We start from the raw sequence: 21,042 nt of genomic DNA, 5'->3' as shown, positions 1-21,042 counted from the left end.
GTGTGAAAATTTAATAAAAGGTTAATAAAACAATGAATGCAAAATGGAACCATGCAGGAGATTATTTTAGTGAGACTGGAGGCTCTTGCATGATCGGAGGAGGAGGACAATCAACGAAATAAGCGACGACAACTTTGATTAAACCCATATCTGCAGGAAAGAAACCAGGACGGTCGTTGTGTACACATTTGAGTATTATAAATCATATAAATGTGTTCATTTATGGAAACCCATGAAACGATACCCTTTGCATATTCCGCAGTTTAAAAATATGACAGAGAATTTGCATATGGCTGGGAATAACATGCAGACTTCTTTGATTGGTGGAGCAGCAAGGCCGTGCCAAGGAATATGTGCGCCCGTGGCAAACTTGTTAAACGGCTCCTCCAAGCACCCTTCCTATTCAAAATTGAATAGTTTCGAGTTCAAATCGCCGCCTTCGCCCCTCCAAAACTTAAAACCATTGTTAACAGCCCAGCCCGGTCTGTGTCTCGGCAACATGAAGCAACTGGCGTTCAAATAAGTTAAAAAAATTAAAAATGCAAATAAATTCAATATAATCTCATTAATCTATAATAATTGTTTCCTTTTTTTTGCCGTGTGATGGCCTTAAGCTCGTTTAGAAGCACGGTGGTCATTTATCTTTCTACTTCAGCGGCAATCGTTCGTTCTCTTTCGTAGTGACCAGACGTGTTTTTGTTTTGCGCTTCGTACTTTCTTTTCTATTTTGGATAAACGACCGGTGTTTATTTCAAAATAATTATAAAATTGCATACTGAATGCCTTACAACTTTAACCTGTCCTACTACGCGAGTGCAAGCCTGTTGTTTGTGTAAAAATAAAAAGTTAATCTCTTTCTGTTGCGCGTCGTTTAGTCGTGTGTTTGTGCTTTTTCTTTTTGTAAGTACATACATATGCCCTCACTATTAGCCGCTCTCTCTTGTAGTTCCGTAGATCTCGCTCGAGTTAACTGTTCTTCCTCTCTCGCTCTCTAAAGTTTCTGTGCAGTGGCGCTCTCCAGTTCTTCTCTCCTCTCTCCGCTTATCTGTTTTTGATCCCGCTTTCAGCATTGCTGTAACCACTCTGTTGGCAAACTGGTCTAATTGCTATTTGTTTTTTACGTGGTAGTGTGTTCCGCTAAAACCTGCAAGAAGCAGATCACCCACGACCAGCCGAGCATCCCTTGCTGGCTCTGCGATAACGTAGTGCACGCAAAATGTGTTGGGATCACTGGCCTCGTGGTTGACGCAATTTCAAAGCTTAATGGTCTGCATTAAAGTTGCGAGGCATGTCGGTCTGTCGAGAATGACATGGTCACGTTTATGAGGCAGATGCGAAAGGGCTTTAAGGAGCTGACCGTGGGCTTTAAGAAGCAGTACGATCGGCTTCTAGCGGGATCTGCTAGAAGTGCCTGTCCCTCGACCGCTCGCTGCTTATCAATTGTCTCCGTCCACTTCGATAGTGCAGCAGCTAATTTCGTTTGCCACTCCAAAGGCAACGACAGCTTCAGGTGATCAAGTTTCAGCTGCCGAACATGCAGCCTGTTAGTACCGTAGCGTCCTTTTCTGTCGAGTCCGCTCCAAAGCCACATCGTATCCCATCTATTTCGATCCCACTAGTCAATAAACGACCCAGACCAGCGGATATTGCCGTCACAGGTACCAGATCTGTGGTGCGAAAACCTCTGGTGGGAGTCCCACCAAAGCGGCAAGTTTTTATACCCGGTACTCGAAGAGTAAATAGGGTATATTGTATTTGTGCGGATAACGGTTGTATGTAACGCACAGAAGGAAACGTTTCCGACCCCATAAAGTATATATATTCTTGATCAGCATCAATAGCCGAGTCGATTGAGCCATGTCTGTCTGTCCGTCCGTCCGTCTGTCCGTCTTGTTTGTCGGCTAGTTCTCAGAGACTATAAGAGCTAGAGCCACCAAATTTTGGCACCAGACTGCTGTATGCTCACACTGAAACCAGTGCATTTCAAAAATGAGCCCCGCCCCCTTCCGCCCACGCAAAAGGGCGAAAACCTCCCAACTCTACAATTTTGAAGATAACAGAAAACTAAAAACGCCATTCCGTAGGGAATGACCATATCTATCAGATCACCAAATTGGGATCCGATTGGATCATTATTATAGCCACAATGGAGAAATTTTCAGTGGCCAAACCCACCCCGTCCCGCAGCATTCACACTCTGCTTTGCGCTGTTTATGGCCTGGCCCCTGACACGTCACTGCCTCTGCCTCTGCCGCTGACTCTGCAGTGTGTGTTTCTAGGGGAGGGTGGCGAGCTAAAGGATCGTGTTGGCGTGAGTAGTGTTGTTGATGTAGATGGCAGATGAAGAAAAAATTTAAAATTTGACAAATAACCGCTAAAGTGCAGATGTAGTACTGAGTGCCGGGTATAAAAGTTGTGACGCGTAAGAAGCGTCTCACACGTCCCTTCTCGTGTTCTCACGCCAACACGTTCCTTTAGCTTGCCCCTCTCCCTAGAGCCGCGCACTGCAGAGTCACGGCAGAGGCAGAGACGCGGCAGAGGCCGCACACTGCAGTAGCAGAGTGTGAATGAGAGAATGTGAAAAAAACAACAAAAGCTGCTGGACGAGGTGGGTTTAGCCACTGCAAATTAATTTCTTCATTCTCGCTATAATAATGATCCTATCTGATCCCAATTCGGTGATCTGATACTTAGATATGGTTCTTCCCTACGGAATGGCTTTTAGTTTTCTTTTATCTTCAAAATTCTAGCTTTTGAAAGTTTTCGACATTTGCGGGGGCCGGGCTGATTTTTGAAATTCACTTGTAATAGTGTGAGCATATCGATACAGAAGTCTGAACGCAAAATTTGGGGGCTCTAGGTTTTATAGTCTCTGAGATCTAGGCGCTCATAAGGACGGTCAGACGGACCGACAGACATGGCTCTATCGACTCGGCTATTGATGCTGATCAAGAATATATAAACTTTGTGGGGTCGGAAACGCTTCCTTCTGTGCGTTACATACAACCGTTATTCCGCACAAATACAATATACCCTATTTACTCTTCGAGTACCGGGTATAAAAATAGGCCCCCCGTAACTCATCCTAGTAGTGAGGCGAGTGCTCCTTTCCCCTCTGCTCCTTCCTCCTCTGCTCCATCCACCTCTTCCCACTGCAATTCCTCGCAGTCAAAAACCTGTAGCCCATCAAAATGCTCTCGGCTTACGTAGTAAACTGAGCACTCTTTTTATGGATAGTTTCACATTTTCATCTCACGTTATTGTGTTTACCGAAACCTAGTTAAAGCCGGACATTCTTAGTTCCGAATTTTTGGCAGATCGGTACACAATTTATAGGAATGATCGTTCGTCTCGACGTGGAGGATGGGTTTGGATTGCAGTGGACTCTTACTTCACGTCGGAGCTTTTCATAGTCCAGGTGTCACAAGACCTGGAATTCCTCTGTGTCAGACTGAGTCTTCCCGGCCATTATATTTATATCACTTACTCGTATATTCCACCGACTTCGAATGTCTTAATATACAAGCAGCACTTGTCCGCCTTAAAAACAGTTTCTTCCTCGCTATCTGATAAAGACCAGTTAATAGTTCTTGGGGATTTGAACCTGCCAGGTACTGTTAGGTCTTCGGTTAACGAGTCAAATAACCTTATCCGACCGTAGCGTTGTTAACACGAGCACTCCCGCTCACTATACCTGAAGACTGCTATCATCCTACTTTCGAAGTGTCGGTAGATATTGGACCTACTGTATCGGATCGTGCGGGTAGGCTATCTGAGCGCGTCCGCTGCTTTCGTAAAGCCGAGTTTACGAAGCTCAATTAATTAGGGATTTTGATTGGTCCGCTCTGTACTCGTGCACTGACTTCATTGAAGGCACAAACATTTTTTACAATGTACTTGACACAATTTTTGAGACGTGTGTCATACTCTCATGTCCGACTAGAAACCTCCTTGGTTCAGCAAAGAGTTATCCAGTATAATGAACATAAAATCAAGACACTTTAAAAAATCTCAAGAAGTTGGTTCTCCCTCTTACCTTTCTAATTACTTAATAGCTCGGTCAAATTTCACTGTTCTTAATGCTCAATGCTATAGGAACTACCTACTTCGATGCAGGATACGTTTTTTACAGGACCCTACACAGCTTTACAGCTTTGTAAACAGTAAGCGTAGAACGTCCGCACATCCATTATCGCTATCATTTTTGAATATGTCGGCAAACAATGATCAGGCAATCGCCGATCTTTTTGCACCATTTTTTCAAACCACCTATTCCCAGGAAAGCTACCCAGGTTATATATATCCATATAGTTTACCAGAGTCGAATAGCATTTTCTGCCTTTGCTTAAACTATTCACTCTATCCATCCATTATTCTAGCTTTCCCCCCATCTGGAAGGAATCCTTTATAATTCCTCTCCATAAGAAAGGTAGCAAGGCTGACGTCAAAAAGTATAGAGGTATATCCAAGTTATCCGCTATTCCAAAAATGTTCGAGAAAATTTTAACTCCGCACTTGCAACATCTCTGCAAATCACTTAAATCTCCAGCTCAGCACGGATTTATACGGCGACGATCAACAACCACTAATCTTTTAGAGTTCACCTCCTTTGTCATTAAAGGGTTCAAAGGTAACTTGCAGACGGATGTTATTTGCACTGACTTCAGTAAGGCATTCGATTCTGTAAACCATTCTCTTCTTGTCCAAAAGCTCGACCTTCTAGGGTTTCCGCCCAATCTGTTGAGATGGATTTCTAGCTACCTGTGTTCTAGGTCTCAAAGGGTCCTTTTCAAAAACTCCTTATCTTTACCTGTTATGGTTACTTTTGGAGTACCACAGGGTAGCCATTTAGGCCCCTTACTTTTCACACTCTTTATTAATGACCTGCCTTCTGTATTAACAAATTCTCGAGTACTTATGTATGCGGATAATGTTAAGCTCTGTGTCCAGTATATGGACATTTCATTTCACTCTCGTTTGCAATCTGATCTCAATAGCTTTCAGTCATGGTGTTGTGCAAATATGTTACTCCTTAATGCCTCGAAGTGCAAAGTAATGACTTTTCATCGCTCCAGCCCCTTACTGGCTCCTTACACCCTCTGCGGTAGTTCTCTTGAGAGAATTACATTAGTTGATGATCTTGGTGTTAAACCAGACCCCAAGTTAAAGTTTTCTGAACACATTTCTACCATGGTAAATAAATCCATGGGTGTGTTTGGGTTTATAAAGAGGTGGTCAAAGGAATTTGATGACCCCTATATAACGAAGACTCTCTATATCTCGCTTGTTCGTCCGATTTTAAAATACGGCTCATGTGTATGGTGCCCTCAGTACAACATACATCAGGACCGCATTGAATCAGTACAGAAAAACTTTTATTATTTGCCCTACGGGGCCTCAACTGGGATGCAACTGTGAGACTGCCATCCTACCGTAGTAGACTCCTTCTAATAAACCTTCCTTCCTTAGTTAGTCATAGAAAAATGCTTGGTGGAATTTTTATGCACAACTTGATCAAGGGGGATGTAGACAGCCCTGACTTGTTGAGCCGCATAAACTTTACGATTCCCATTCGACCCACTAGAAACTTTATTTGTTTGTTCCTTCCACTGTGTAGATCGAATAATGCCTCACCCGAACCCTTTAGGGTTTTATGCTCGGATTATAATTTTCCTCGAATATTAGCCTGCATGCTCGCGACCGGTTCGGTTAATCGCGCCGCGCGTCATGCGGCAGCGCCCCTCGGTCGGTTGGGCGGGAGGAGGGCTGCGTTCTGCTGGGTGCCGAGCGTAACAGGCTTTGGCTTGGTGTCGCATGGGCCACTTGATGGTGCAGTCATTGCATATCAACGTGCAGACAAAAAAACAAAAAAAACAAAAAAAAAATTGTTGCCTCTATTTTATTGAGAACTCGCGGAAGTCTCGCGGAATAAAGAACAGATCTATACTTTTCGAGCTGCTAGCAACATACCAACGAATACCACACAAATATGTACTATCAATACCACAAAATACTATCGGCAGACTTTCTATATTTAATCGGCCTGTTTCTAGAAAGTCAGACGATAGTATTTTGTGGTAGCGATAGTATTTGTGTGGTATTGATAGTATTTGTGTGGTATTCGTTGGTGTGTTGCTAGCAGCTCGAAAAATAGAGATTTGTTTTAATTTCCGAGAGGGTACCTAGCAAACAGAGAGTAAAGTCTCAATCAAATGGAGGCAACAATGCCGCTGAAGTTGAAAGATAAATGACCACCGTGCTTCTAAACGAGCTTAAGGCCATCAAACGGCAAAAAAAAGGAAACAATTATTATAGATTAATGAGATTATATTGAATTTACTCGAAGAGTAAAAAGGGTACATTGTATTTTTTGCGATTAACGGTTGTATGTACCGCACAGAAGAAAACATTTTCGACCCCATAAAGTATATATATTCTTGATCAGCATCAATAGCCGAGTCGATAGAGCCATGTCTGTCTGTCCGTCTGGCCGTCCGTCCGTCTTGTTGAGCGCCTGGATCTCAGAGACCATAAAAGCTAGAGCCACCAAATTTTGCATCCAGACTTCTGTATGCTCTCCGATTAATCCAACGAGCTTGAGGTGGCTCAAGGGGGCCTAGCTGAGGCCGGACGGGTCGCAGGTTGCGGATAGCGAACGGCCTACCTTCTTTAGGTAGGTCAGCTGTGAATAAGCGGAAATAAACAGCCCCGGACAGCCAGCGGGTGCTCGCGAAGTAGCAACACTGACGATGCGCTTGTGGTGCCGCCTCGTATAAGTAGCTCACACACTTCCCCTCCCCACACAACACCTACCCACATACCACCCACCCACCTCAAACCGGGCCGGACTAAGGTGTCATTCGACCCGTGCCGAGAGTCAGTCTGGCTGGGGGACCGGTATAAAAACTAACCCTGTCGTGAACGGAGAGCTCAGGGAAATGGCAGCCCCCTGTACCTGGGCAACGTGGATCTCTGCCCGGGCTGACCGTTCCCCTTCTCTGCATCTCGAGGGATCAGAATGTACAAAAACAATAATAATAAAGAAGAAAAAAACAAAAAAAATAAATATATGAGAAAGACACGAGGGTGCGAGCCCGTTGGGGCCCCACTCCAATCCTTGGGTGGGTGGCACAGCACCTCCCACTACTGATGCCTTGGAGAGGTAGCTAAGCAACACTGCGGCTGCCCGACCTTCTGGCAAAGTAAAGGGGGAGGCTGGACCATCGACCAGCGCTGAAGCAAAACGGTTCACATTCGCCGAAAAGAGGAGTGCAGGGCACATACTCCGTCGGCAGTACGCGAGCACAGGAGCCAGCCCTTCAGAAGACTGGCTGAAGAAAGTAAAGTGGGACTCGGAAGTGCTTCCGAACTTTACTCTGGAACCGCATAAACCGCCCCAGCAACCAAAAAGGCAGCGCTCGCAAGAGACACCTGGACCAGCTACAAAGCGATCCAGGATACAGCCAAACGTGTCGTTCGCGCAGATTGCCAAGGAGAGGACGCTGATAGGCGTCGTCGACAAAGGCAGCGCGGACGGAAGAATCCCGAGGAGCCAGTGGAAGTGGGTGGAAGCGGCATTGGCCGACCGACGCTTCGAGCTCCTGGAAAAGGACCCTGGCCCACCTCCAGTCTGCAAAGACATGGGATGGTTCCAGGGCAACACCAAAATCATAGCCTGCGAAGATGAGCGCTCCGTGCAGCTATATAAAGCAGCGGTAGTGCAAGTCGGTGAAGTTTACCCAGGCGCTAAACTATCAGCAGTCGACTGGAGCGAAGTGCCCAGCAGACCGGTGGCGAGAATTTGGGTGCCGGCCTCCATTAAAGAGCCAGAACGCATCCTACTAATATTACAGCGATGCAACCCAAACCTTCCAACAGCGGACTAGAAGGTTGTTAAAGTTGAAGCGACGCAAGGCCCCACAAACCAAGCCGTGGTCGTGCTAAGAAAGGATTCGCTCCGACGAGCTCCGACGAGTCGGACGCCGACAATACAGTGGTGGAGATAGGCAAGGATTCCTCTGAGGCTCCTTCAGATAAATCTCCACCACTGTAAAGCAGCAACTGCTGCCCTCCTACTCCGCTTGGAGTAGGCGATAACACAGCAGCCAGCCTAGAGCTGCAAAGGGACACACATTAGAGACGATAATATCTCTCGAATGCCCAATAGCTGATAGTTATATCAACCCCAGGAAAGCCAACTGGGAGACATAATCTAAAACCCTGGAAGAACTTCTTCCCCCAACAGCACCAACTTACCCTGATACACAAGACGACCTTAACAGTCTTGTAAATAGATTCACGGAGGCATGTAATAAAGCCTTTAAGGCGGCGTGTCCCCCCATCAAGCCAAGAGGGAAAAAGAAACCCCCTTGGTGGTCGAAGAACACTGAAGTCCTACGTAAAAACTGCAGAGCTAATTTTAATAAAGCCAAAAACAGCAACGAGGACGAACTATGGGCAGACTACAAGACCAGCCTTGCCCTATACAAGAAAGCAACTAGGAGAGCGAAAAGAGCCTCCAGGCAAAAATGCTGTACCGAAATCGAAGAAGCGGCAGAAGCCGCGAGGCTGCGCAAGATCCTCTCGAAAACAAATACCTCTGTGGGATACATCAAGAGCGCAGATGGTGCATGGACCAACTCCAGCAAGGAGTCCCTACACATCCTACTCGATACCCACTTCCCAGCCACCTCGATGGCGCACCTACTCACAAAACGGAATATTTGCTGGGCGGTGAACAGCTTCAAACCGTTCAAATCGCCAGGTCCAGACAAGGTCATCCCAGCTCAACTTCAGAGAGCTGGGGACCAACTTATCCATTGGCTACAATGTATCTTCAAAAATATACTAAAGGTAGGAAAGATTCCTAAAGCATGGCTCAAGGCGGAAATTGTCTTCATCCCGAAAGCGGGGAAAGCCTCCTACTCGACGGCAAAGGACTTCAGACCGATTAGTCTTACCTCCTTTCTCCTTAAAACATTCGAAAGAATAGTCGGACTACATCTGAGGACAATCAGCAACCCTCGGATGCTGTCAGACTCACAGCACGCATACCGGAAAGGCAAAGTAGTGGCATATGCAGACGACGTTGTCCTAATGTTCAAGGGAAAATTCCCACAAACACTCTGTGATCTTATGACCACAAAGCTTGCTCGATTGTCAGAATGGACAAGATCGTGCGGATTAGGTGTAAATGCCTCGAAAACGGAACTTGTGCTATTCACTAACAAGTACAAAACTCCGCCACTCAACATCCCAACACTTAACAAATGTAGGTTAACCTTTAGCGACAGTGCCAGTTACCTTGGATTGATAATAGACAGGAAGTTAAATTGGAACCTAAACACAAAAGACAGAGTGAAGAAGGCCCCAATGGCCCTATACACCTGCAAAAAAGCCATCGGACCAAAATGGGGCATGAACCCACGTATAGTCCAATGGATATACCAAGCTGCAGCCAAACCAATACTGCTCTACGGAGTCACAGTATGGTGGCCGGCTCTGTCAAAAAGACAATCACCGCTCAACTGGCAAAAGTCCAACTTTGCATCAGTGGCACTCTCCGCACCACACCAAATGATGCAGCCTTAAAGGCTTTATTACATGCCTCCGTGAATCTATTTACAAGACTGTTAAGGTCGTCTTGTGTATCAGGGTAAGTTGGTGCTGTTGGGGGAAGAAGTTCTTCCAGGGTTTTAGATTATGTCTCCCAGTTGTCTTTCCTGGGGTTGATATAACTATCAGCTATTGGGCATTCGAGAGATATTAAATGCCATCGTATGCCTGCAGGGCATAGACCTTGCAGGGAAGGAACAGGCAGCAAGGGCAGCAATACGTCTGCGAGACTCGGACCTATGGACGTCACGACCATATGGTCACTCAGCGATCTTTAGGTATGGATCCAAATTAGACAACAAAGTCGGCGGAGGAATCTACTCCGGACATCTAAATATGAGGCATGCATTTCGCCTTCCAGACCACTGCATTGTCTTCCAAGCCGAAGTCATTGCTATAAATGAAGCGCTAAGATGCCTTCAAGAGATCTCAGTCGCGGCTACTCACCTGAACATTTATAGTGACAGCCAGGCGGCACTGAAATCACTGAACGCGATTTCGTCGAATTCGACCACAGTGGCAAATTGTCGCAGATGGCAGGGCAATATGTTATTAGCCTAATATGGGTCCCGGGACAACAGGGCATTGAAGGCAACTGCATAGCAGACGAGTTGGCCAGGTCTGGCACTACACTCCCCCTTAATCAAGATAAGGAGGAAATACGTATGCCAATGGCCACTTGCAAGCTCAAAATAAAAGAGTACTATACCCTGCAGACAACCAACAGGTTGCAAATGGTCACGGGTTGTCGCATCACCCGACAAACGTGGCCAGACATCTCGAAAAAACGCACCGCTGAACTATGCAAACTCAGCAGACATAGGTGCAGCGTAGTCATTCGCTCTCTTACAGGGCACTGGCTGATAGGCAACCATGCAAATAGGCTGGGTGCCCCCTACAACGACTTCTGTCGTAGCTGTAGAGACGAGGACGAGGAGGAGACAGTAGAACATCTGTTCTGCTCCTGCCCGGCTCTCAGTAGAAGGAGGCTAAAATATCTGGGCTCACCTTTTCTTAATGACATTTCAGAAATGGCTACTATAGGCCCCAGGAAGATAGCAAACTTTGTGAGAGCATCTGGATGGAAGCACTGTTGACACCCTGACAAACGGGAGGAGACGAGGAAAAGATCCAAGCGGAATCACAAAGGGCCGAAACCGGCCTAAGTGTGTCTGGATTGTGAAATCCCGACGACCGCCTCAACCTAACCTAACCGTCTGTATGCTCACACTGTTACAAGTGTATTTAAAAAATGAGCCACTCCCCCTTCCTTCCCCGAAAAAAGGCGAAAACTTCACAGATCTACAATTTTGAAGATAAAAGAAAACTAAAATTTGCAGTGGCTAAACCCACCCCGTCCCGCAGCTTATATTTGTTTTTTTACACATTCTCTCATTCACACTCTGCTTTGCGCAGTGCCGCGTCTCTGCCCTGACTCTGCTGTGTGTGGCTCTAGGGAAGGGTGCCGAGCTAAAGGTTTCATGGGCTTCCATATATGTGTACATATTTATATAATTTATAATACTCAAATGCAATGACTAACGACCGTCCTGGTTTCTTTCCTGCAGATATTTCGTTGATTGTCCTCCTCCTCCCATCATGCAAGAGCCGCAAATCCCACTAAAAGCAATCTCCTGCATGGATCCATTTAGCATTCATTGTTTTATTAACCTTTTATTACATTTTTTCTTTTAATTAATTAATTTCTTCATTCTGGCTATAATAATGATCCAAGGATCCTAAGGATCCCTACGGAATGGCGTTTTTAGTTTTCTTTTATCTTCAAAATTGTAGTTTTGGGAGGTTTTCGCCCTTTTGCGGGGGCGGGGCTAATTTTTGAAATATGTACACTTGGAACGGTGTAATATCACATGAGTCTTCTCACAAAATTGGGTGACTCTAGCTCTTATGCTCCCTGATATCCAGACGCTCTTCAAGACGGACGGACAGACAGACAGTCAGGCAGACATAGACTTGGCTATTGATGCTGATCAAGGACATATGTAAATTTACATATGTATACTGTATGGGGTCGGAAAAGTTTCATTCTTCGCCTTTTTTTGAACAAATACAATATACCCTATTTACTCTAAGGGTATATCATATCTTTCAGAAAAAGCTGGTTTGTTTCGTAGAGGGAAATCGTGCGGGTATCTTGTAGGTGTATTTTAATAAATTAATTAAATAATTACTTATTAACTAAATGAAATTGTTTCATTAACACAATGACACCGATAATACCTATTTCTAATAATCATAGCCTAATCACTATGGGTAAAAAAGCCCGAATTTTTTCATTTATGTAATTTTTTTTGGGTAAAATATTTAAATGCGACTTAACTTTTCTGATTTCTAAATATCCAGATAGAACAAAACTCGTTTTAGAACATTTTTTGCTTTGACTTGTGAAAAAGTGCGGAAAAAATTGAGCAACATGCAGCTGTAATTGTAGCTCGATTACAAAGTTTATATACAAGTAAAAATATGGAAATAACAGGTCGAGGTATTTAAATTAATTGTTAATACTTGTTTTAGTATGGTTGTGTGTAGTTATTTAATTGTCCAATGTTTTGTTCGTGTGTCTTTTTAGCTTAATACTAACAATTGCACGTGTTTTCTGTGGAATATTACTTTTGCACAGCACACCAATGCACAGAGGTTCAAGTTACATGTTATTAACCAAATATTATAGAATCACGTGGTGTTAATGCTTTTTGACCGTTTTTGCCTTTATCGAAAAATTTTAAATTTTGCAGATGCTTATGACTTCACTCATGCAGCGCTGCTGGATGTCTGGACCAACAACAATCGTGAAGCAGACGCAATAAAATGTTGTAATTTATAGAGTATTGACAAAAACTGACGAACTAAAGATGAAACTATTACAATTCAAACGAAAACGAGAAGGGACGTGTGAGACGCATCTTACGCGTCACAACTTTTATACCCGGCACTCAGTCAGTGTTCATGCCGAAAAGCATGCACCATGTACTCACTCTACACAAACACAACAAAAACAACAAACTCACCTATAACCCAAAAGCTCTAGGCCGAGCAGCGGCCTGCGCGCCCAACTAGAGTAGAAGTAAGCATAGAATAGAAAAAACAGTGTCACGAATAAACTGAACACGCACGCTCGCTGTGTTATTACTTCGTCGAAATCCCGCGACTTTCCCCCAACTACCAGAAGCAAGTTGAAGGAAGACTAAAACTCGGAACTTACTGGCAAGAACCTCCCCCCACAGACATTGGTCCTTCGAGCCGGATATTCATCATTGGATTTTTTATCGTACGACGAAAAATCAAGGAGATCATCCCCCAATCCGCTCGCCCCAGCTTGCTCCAGAGAAATTGCCAGCTAAGTACATAAAAACCCGTCCAATTCCTCAATTTGTCATATTGCCTAAGATTGGCCTCCAATTTCCAACCGAAACGGTTCTGTGTATAGTGTATAGTGTGTGTATAGAGTGTGGAGAAAAAAGTGAAAAAGTGCAAGTGAAGACGAGAAAAACCGCTATTGTCTCCATTCTTTCTTTCCAAACGTACTGGCATATGTATATACATACATATCTGCCTATTTCGAAATATATGTACATATATTCCAAATATAAGTTTTTCCGCCAAAAATCGTACAAGTGCAACAACCCTTCAGGCGCACATATGTACGTACACATGTACATACATACATATATACATAGGCACTCGCAGATCTCCGCCAATTCCATTCCGCTTAGAAAAGCACTGCATCGAACTAGTGCATCGAACATGTTGGAGCGCACCTATGTGGGGTGGCGAACATACATACGCACATACATACGGTTTTTTTTCTTTGGCGCTCTCGTCTCTTGCACTGTACCAACATACACACATACGCACATATATGTACATAATCCGCACAAGTTATTTTAAATAATAAACACAAAATTCATAAAATAAAAGAAAGTTTAAGTGCATGTCCATAGTACGACTGTTTTGTAGGTGTACTTTATGTTTTTGTTCCTTTCCTCTGCCAAAAACTAACTCCATACACCCAATCCACTTTATATTATTTAAGTGCATGCTAAATCCATTTAATATTTCAGCAATTGTATACAAAATCCGCAGCCTGCAATAAAATGAAATATACACAGCGTTTTTCTTATATTAAAACAAATCATACCACATCTAAAACACCTTACATTCGTACATACATACATACATGCATGCATATCCACACCGTACGGGACCCGCTCCAAGCTTTTGCATACGTATGTACATACAAGTTAACACATAAGCAATAACATGGGCCACCCTAACTTAGCGCACAAGAAATGTGAAATATCATGTGCCGCCTTAACTTATCCAGTCCGATACGGAGGGCGCCGATGCAGTAGATTCCGTTGCAGCGGGCGGTTATCTGATTGGGCGCCAGCGATCGCATGATCTTGTTTACGCGCGGGCGGCTCTTATCTCTTGTGTGCGCGGCCGGCTCGCCGGCTAGGTTTCGGTGTAGGTTTAGAAGTAAGCTTTAGTTTAGAATTGGACGAATAAATGAACGGAGCGTTCACACAACTCCGACACGAGTCGTAAAACGTGCTTTGATATAATTATATTGTTGAGCCTTAAGGGCCAACGAAATAGAGGGCAGTTCTTCTGTAGAAGACCCAGTTGCCAAGGGCAACCACCATCCCCCGCTACAAGAGCGGGCCACGGGAACCCGATCGCTGCCGCCGGAGATAACGCAACGCATACCGCAGCTCGGACCAACACTACATAAAGATAATTGGCGCCCAACGGGATTTAGGATCCGCGTCCCCAAGAAAAATAACATGTAAGTGACTGTTCGGAAAAAATAAAGCTTGTGAGAGAATTTTTATTTCCCCTTCGCTGATCGTTCATGAGTTGGGACTATAGAAACAAGGTCGAATACGACAGCGACGAGAGCCTAGACTTATTGTACCAGCCCCCAGTCAGAACAGTGCAGAATCAATTTAAAATGGACCCAGCCATGATAAAAGCGTTAGTAGAAGGCGCAGTAGAAGCCCTCGTCGAACAGGAACGACGACTGAGTGCAGAATTTAGCAGGGAACTCGAAAAAGTTAAAAATAGTGTGAGCGCCCTAACTGTAGGTGTCCCTCAGGTGGAAACTTATAAGAGAGTGACCATTGACACTAATATAAAATGTGAAGTGAAACTAGATATCGTAAAATCAGTACCAACTTTCAACAGGAATCATGAGGAATATGTGTCTTGGAGACAATCTGCTCTAGATGCGTACGAAGTTTTCAAAAACTACACTGGTAGTCAGACACACTACGAGGCTGTGGTCATCATAAAAAATAAAATCTGTGGAACAGCTCGAGCATTGCTCACATCGCACAACACGGTGCTCAATTTTGATGCAATCATAGCTAGATTCGATTGCACATATGCGGACAAATACTCCCTACGAGTATTACGTCAACACTTGGAAATGGTTAGGCAGGGTGAAACCGATCTAATGGAATATTATGACGAAGTCGAGAGAAAGCTCACTCTCGTCACTAACAAAGTGGTCATGACTCATAATGAGGAGGCAGCTACCATTCTCAACGAGGAAATTACTAATGATGCTTTACACGCATTCATAGCGGGCCTCAAGAGGCCGCTAAAATTGTTCGTTCTCCCGGCACAGCCCAAGGATTTGCCATCCGCCTTAGCTCTAGCTCGCGAGGCCGAAAATAGCATTTGCCGCTACGTATGCAAAGGTGATCGAGGATAAAATCCATTCAGGCGACGGCAATAGACAGGGTCATCGGGCCCAGGCCAGACAAGGTAGAGGTCAGGAAAAGAACCCACATTTTGTGGGAAAAAGTAATCAAAATAGGCAGAAATCCTTGGGTGATCCTTGGCCAAAGCCAAACGATAAAGAGGCCCCACAACAAAACCAAGTGCAGCCTATGGAAGTCGACCCATCGATGTCTAGGTTTAGGCAACAGACCAATTGGGGGAAACCACAGAGCGACGTCACACAGGGCGAAGCTCAGAAAAGGCGGAACACGTCAGATCGTATATCTGGGCAAAGACGCCAACGGATAAATAATATAATACAGCAGGCCCCTAACCAAGGGGAACAAGAATATGCAAACTTAGCCGAGGCCGCGGTTGCGGAAATTGACGAAGAAAGTGACTCGGCTAGCGGCAACGACCTGTTGAATTTTTAAGGGAGCGCTCCCAATTGCCGTTCGTCGAGCGACAGTTGGCTGGCAGAACACTAAAAATTTTAATCGACACTGGTGCGGCTAAAAATTACGTAAAGCCCATAAAGGAGCTGAAAAACGTAACTTCGGTCGACACCCCCTTCACCGTGAGCTCGATACATGGCTCCAGTGAAATAAAAAACAAGTGCCTAATGCAGATTTTCGGGCTAAGCGCCCCATTTTTTTTGTTAGAAACTCTAAGTACGTTTGATGCCATTATAGGTTCCGATTTGCTAACGCGAGCGGGAGCGACATTGAACCTGCGCAGCAGAACAATCAGACACGGAAACGCAACTGAACAACTTAGGTTCCACAACTGTGACAAGGTAAATTTCACCAAAGTCGATGACCTGGTGATCCCAGGCTCGGTAAAATCCGAGTTCAAAAAGATGATACTGAAGAGAATTCAAGTTTTTTCGACCTCTAACGAGGCGCTTCCCTTTAACACCTCAGTCGTCGCCACCATCCGAACTGAGAATGACGAGCCAGTCTACTCCAAATTATACCCCTACCCTATGGGAGCAGCAGACTTCGTAAACAAAGAAGTCAAAGAACTGTTGAAGGACGGCATAATCAGGCCATCTAGGTCGCCATACAACAGCCCAATTTGGGTTGTAGACAAAAAGAAATCTGACGCCAACGGCAACAGGAAAAAGCGGCTGGTAATCGACTTCAGAAAACTGAACGAGCGAACAATCGCCGATCGATACCCCATGCCAAGCATACCCATGATTCTAGCGAACTTGGGAAAGGCAAAGATTTTTACTACCCTAGATCTAAAATCAGGGTACCCACCAGATATACATGGCGGAAAAAGACCGTGAAAAACTTCGTTTTCAATTAACGGAGGGAAATACGAGTTTTGCCGGTTACCCTTTGGACTAAAGAATGCTGGGAGCATTTTCCAAAGGGCAATCGACGATGTTCTACGAGAACAAATTGGGAAAATATGTTATGTCTATGTAGATGATGTAATAATTTTTTTCCGAAAACGAAAATGATCACGTTAAACACATCGACACAGTGCTAAAACGCCTCTGCGATGCAAACATGAGAGTGGCCCCAGAAAAGACAAAGTTCTTTAAAGAAAGCGTAGAGTTCTTAGGCTTCATAGTTACCAGGGGAGGAGCCAGGACCGACCCAGAAAAAGTAAGGGCAATAAAGGAATACACTGAACCCAAAACACTGTTCAGCCTCAGGTCCTTCCTCGGGCTGGCCAGCTATTACAGGAGCTTTGTCAGAGATTTCGCGACAATAAAATGGCACAGTCAGCAAACACATGTCCAAGAAAGTTGCGATTCAGTTCGGTGAAACGCAACGCATTCGACCGTCTGCGAAACATTTTGGCGTCAGAGGACGTCATCCTTACGTACCCTGATTTCAAACTACCCTTTGATCTAACTACCGATGCCTCAGCAAGCGGCATTGGGGCGGTCCTGGCCCAAAACGGCAGGCAAATCACAATGATATCGCGAACACTAAAAGATTGTGAAGTAAACTACGCCACAAACGAAAGGGAATTGTTGGCAATTGTATGGGCTATAGGGAAGTTACAAAATTACTTATACGGTACCAAGGAAGTAAGAATCTTTACCGATCACCAGCCCTTGACATTTGCTGTGTCCGATAGGAAAGCCTTTATAGATGAACATAACGCTAAGGTGTTCTACAAACCGGGTAAGGAAAACTTCGTGGCCGACGCCCTGTCCCGACAAAACATTAATAACCTACAAGAAGAGCCTTAGTCCGATGCTGCCACGGTGCACAGCGAGCTCTCTCTGTCTTACACAGTCTTACACAGTCTTACACCACGGATAAGCCCCTCAACTGTTTCAGAAACCAAATAGTTCTGCAAGAAGCTAGCCAGCCTCTACGGCGAAACTTCATAATTTTCGGCGGAAAAACACGCCACATTATTCACTTCAACAATAAGGACTCACTAATTAAGTCAGTAAAGGAGGTGGTCAATCCCAACGTCGTGAATGCAATCCACTGTGATCTTCCGACTTTAGCTACCCTCCAACATGCTCTGGTGCTGGAGTTTCCCGCAACCAAGTTCTGGCATTGCAAAAACTTCGTGAACGATATCACAGACGCAAGCGAGCAGGCGGAGATAATTACAGCCGAACACAATCGAGCCCATAGGGCCGCCCAAGAAAATGTTAAGCAGATCCTTCGTGACTACTATTTCCCGAAAATGACCAAACTTGCTAACGAGGTGGTTATGAACTGCAGAGTCTGCACCAAGGCAAAGTATAACAGACACCCAAAAAAACAAGAGCTGGGGGTCACCCCTGTTCCGTCATACGCCGGAGAAATGCTGCACATTGACATATTCTCCACAGACAAGAAACTTTTTTTGACCTGCATCGACAAGTTCTCAAAGTTTGCCATCGTACAACCCCTCTCCTTCAGGGCTATAGTAGAGGCACGAGCCCCCATTATACAATTGATAAATTTTTACCCGAATACCAGGACCATATATTGTGACAATGAGCCTTCCTTCAACTCCGAAACAATTACCTCTTTGCTTAAAAACCAATTTGGCATCGACATCGTAAATGCACCCCCTTTACATAGTAGCTCCAACGGGCAAGTAGAGAGATTTCACAGCACGTTGGCAGAGATAGCAAGGTGCATGAAAATCGACCAAAAGATTGAGGACACCGTCGAGCTAATCATGCGCGCCACTGTAGAATACAACAGGACGCTACATTCGGTCATAGACCAGAAGCCTGTAGAAGCAATCCATGTAAGCAACAACGATCTGAAGTTAGCAATTAGAACCAGAATTGATAAGGCACAAAAGGCCAATATCGACAGGTTTAACATCTCGAGGCAGAACAGAGTCTTTGAAGTGGGCGAAAAGGTTTACCCAAGGAATAACAAAAGACTAGGGAACAAGCTAACCCCGCTGTACTCAGAAGAACGGGTACAAGCGGACCTTGGAACGGCCGTTCTAATTAGGGGGAGGGTGGTCCATAAGGACAATCTGAAATAATCAAAACTTTTCGTGTGTGGTTACTACAGATTTAAGGTATCATTCCCGCAGGTTTGACGGAATACTCTTCCTAATCCCTTCTACTACAACTGCGCGGATCACCGCCTTTTATACCGTTAAAATGTTCGAGTTGTTCCCACATCCAGACATAGAACATAAAAAAAAATCCGTTGTCCGCTTTAATGATAACAGCCCTAAAGGTCGTAGCAAGTACCCCCGACGAGTTGGGCCTCGAAAAAATAGCAGCTTGTAGAATCAAACAATAGACTGATTAACTGAGTACTGATTAACACAGAGGCAGAGAAACAGGATGCTAATTTCGGAAGTCCAAATCTCATGATTACGATCACACTTGCCAAAGCGAATATCCCACAAAGACCTAAAATCTATTTTTACCGAACAGCTCACAGAGGTCCCAGTAGCTTATTTGTTGGGAGTATTATAAGAATATAAGAATTTTTCATTTCATATTTAAGTAGAATACCCCCAGGTTAAAATTATCTTTATGTCGCGAAGTACGTCGGCTCTGCTTCATGACGCACGCAACCCAGCCACCTGGCCATCACCATCCTGTTGCATCAATGCTGTAGTAGTGGACGATGGCATAATCATCATAAATGGGCAGCGAGCAACGGTCAGCGTTGACAACGGACCCCTAAGGACGACAAGAGAGGCCGACCTCATCACGCTCGAAGACAGAACCGTGATCAACAGCACCCTGTTCTTAAACCTCAACAATGCATTGAGGAAAGTTCCAGGAATCGTAGCTTCGCCTTTGCTGTCAATAACGGGGCACGATGAAGTCCTAAGCCTACCACTACTACAATCGATGAACGAGCACAACCTAAGGGTCATCCAGAACTTAGAAGCGACATGACATCCGGTGGGTCACCCAAGACCTGGTTCATTGCAGGAGTGGCGGTCAGCCTCAAGCTCTGTGGCCTTATCCTGTTGCATCAATGCTGGGGTCGAAGGAACTCCTCAATCGAGTTGCAAAAGGTCATCAGAGAGATAGGTATCGCCGAGGACGGAGATGATTTAAGGGGGGAGTAGTTAACACATAAGCAATAACATGGGCCACCCTAACTTAGCGCACAAGAAATGTGAAATATCATGTGCCGCCCTAACTTATCCAGTCCGATACGGAGGGCGCCGATGCAGTAGATTCCGTTGCAGCGGGCGGTTATCTGATTGGGCGCCAGCGATCGCATGATCTTGATTACGCGCGGGCGGCTCTTATCTCTTGTGTGCGCGGCCGGCTCGCCGGCTAGGTTTCGGTGTAGGTTTAGAAGTAAGCTTTAGTTTAGAATTGGACGAATAAATGAACGGAGCGTTCACACAACTCCGACACGAGTCGTAAAACGTGCTTTGATATAATTATATTGTTGAGCCTTAAGGGCCACCGAAATAGAGGGCAGTTCTTCTGTAGAAGACCCAGTTGCCAAGGGCAACCACCATCCCCCGCTACAAGAGCGGGCCACGGGAACCCGATCGCTACCGCCGGAGCCAACGCAACGCATACCGCAGCTCGGACCAACACTACATAAAGATAATTGGCGCCCAACGGGATTTAGGATCCACGTCCCCAAGAAAAAAAACATGTAAGTGACTGTTCGGAAAAAATAAAGCTTGTGAGAGAATTTTTATTTCCCCTTCGCTGATCGTTCATGAGTTGGGACTATAGAAACAAGGTCGAATACGACAGCGACGAGAGCCTAGACTTATTGTACCAGCCCCCAGTCAGAACAGTGCAGAATCAATTTAAAATGGACCCAGCCATGATAAAAGCGTTAGTAGAAGGCGCAGTAGAAGCCCTCGTCGAACAGGAACGACGACTGAGTGCAGAATTTAGCAGGGAACTCGAAAAAGTTAAAAATAGTGTGAGCGCCCTAACTGTAGGTGTCCCTCAGGTGGAAACTTATAAGAGAGTGACCATTGACACTAATATAAAATGTGAAGTGAAACTAGATATCGTAAAATCAGTACCAACTTTCAACAGGAATCATGAGGAATATGTGTCTTGGAGACAATCTGCTCTAGATGCGTACGAAGTTTTCAAAAACTACACTGGTAGTCAGACACACTACGAGGCTGTGGTCATCATAAAAAATAAAATCTGTGGAACAGCTCGAGCATTGCTCACATCGCACAACACGGTGCTCAATTTTGATGCAATCATAGCTAGACTCGATTGCACATATGCGGACA

This window comes from Drosophila subobscura, chromosome E, assembly GCF_008121235.1.
Source record: "Drosophila subobscura isolate 14011-0131.10 chromosome E, UCBerk_Dsub_1.0, whole genome shotgun sequence".
NCBI classification, from domain to species: domain Eukaryota; kingdom Metazoa; phylum Arthropoda; class Insecta; order Diptera; family Drosophilidae; genus Drosophila; species Drosophila subobscura.
Note: the sequence above shows the minus strand (reverse complement) of the source record.